Raw genomic sequence first — 1,756 nt, 5'->3', positions numbered from 1 at the left:
CTCCACTGTCACGAGTTCAAATAGGTATTAAAATCACTTGTATTAGGTATTCAAGAGTATGGCTTCCCTATTTATTTAATATTCGAGGAGTTTTTAGGCCCTTTCCTTTTTTAAATCTTGTGGTATGTTTGTGTTCCAGTGGGTGTTTGTATAAGCTTTCCCCCATGTTATCTATAATAGTAGTGAACCAAATATTGTAAGTAGGGTCTCTGATCCATATACAACTTTTAAGTTATGTCTCTGTTTGTAAATATTTGATGTGACAATTTTTTTAATAATGGCAGTTTGTAAATTTTAAATATATTTAATGTAAATAGTGCTTTCGTGTCCCCAAGTTCGAATTCAATATCTGAGGATGGATTCGACCATAGAACAATTTATGAGTTTAAGGGTTTACTAAGCAATATAAAAAATGGCGAATTACCTAAGAGATTCAGATATATGCTGAAAACATGGCTACTCAGCAGAGATAATCTGCATTAGTAATACTATTGATTATGGCAGTGGTTAGTGATAAATATTATTAATACGTTGTAGTGTAATTAGTTATGTAATTAATTATTATGTACATATGTTATATTTTAATTGAAAACGAACTTCCTGTTGACAAGCTGCTTAGTTGCGGTTTAACGGGATTGTACTTTGAAGAAAAAAAAAGTGCAAGAAGGATCGGAGGTGGTTACAAATTTCTGCCATTTGTTTAACCCATTTAAAATTATCGTCAACAATTATTCCCAGATAAGTATATTCACTTGTGAAATCAATTTTTTCACGGTAGCAAACATTAAAAATGTCTCTAAGTATAGAGTCAAAACTATGAGCGGTTAAACTATTCATCAGGAATGTGGCTCGTGTTAATTAAGTGGGTAATTACAGGACTAAGTAATTTTACATTTTATAGAGAAACCAATGTTGATTGATTTCTTAACTGGGCCATAATGTATCTACGCCGGTATTGCAGCTTTTCCTCACCGTACCAATTAAATTAAATCCACTCCTGGTGCATTGGAATTTTTCATACCTCCGATAATTAATTCAATTTGCTTTGCATTTTTTCTTGGTAGGTACATTGAATGACGTAAATATTCCTGCATTTATTCGGACGCTCGGACATTACATTCATGTAATAACTTATTTACTCCCTCATAAAAGAAGTCTGCAAAATTTTCTGCCACTGCATCTGTCGATTTATCTTTCCTTCCTAAAATTTTATTAATTTCATTCCATGTTTTTTTAATGTCTTTGAAACAGTAAAAAAAATTATTGTTATGGTATATTTTTTTGTGTTTAGTATTAGTTTATTTAATTTATTTCTATATTTCTTGAAATCGATTTCTTATTTTGTTGTTGTTACTAGATGAGTTTTTCCGTTTCCTCCAAGTGTATCTCGTGTTTGTATATTTTCAATGAGGCAAATCATCCATTTTTTTTGGCAATTCCAATGTTTCTTCATTTTGTGAAGCTACTTATTTCATAATTTCTTTTTAAATTTCGATTTAATTTCTTCATACAAAACGTTTGGTTCTGATAATTTTAGCATTTCATTGCAATCGGTGATAAATAGTTCAACATTTTTTTCGGAGAGTGCAGTATAGTACTCAAAGTGTGATTTATCTGAAGTGTGTTTATCGTGGGTAGATAAACAAATCGTCGTTGCAATGCTATTTTTGTTTCATGAATGCATGAACAGATTTCAATGGTCTCCCTCTCTCTTATATAGATATGATCTAGACAAGTAGCCGTTAGTTTGACAATA

Source organism: Hesperophylax consimilis, chromosome 19 (assembly GCF_061612785.1).
Source record: "Hesperophylax consimilis isolate HC1 chromosome 19, BYU_Hcon_1.0, whole genome shotgun sequence".
NCBI lineage: Eukaryota > Metazoa > Arthropoda > Insecta > Trichoptera > Limnephilidae > Hesperophylax > Hesperophylax consimilis.
The sequence above is the reverse complement of the archived record's forward strand: the minus strand, read 5'-3'. Positions refer to the sequence as shown.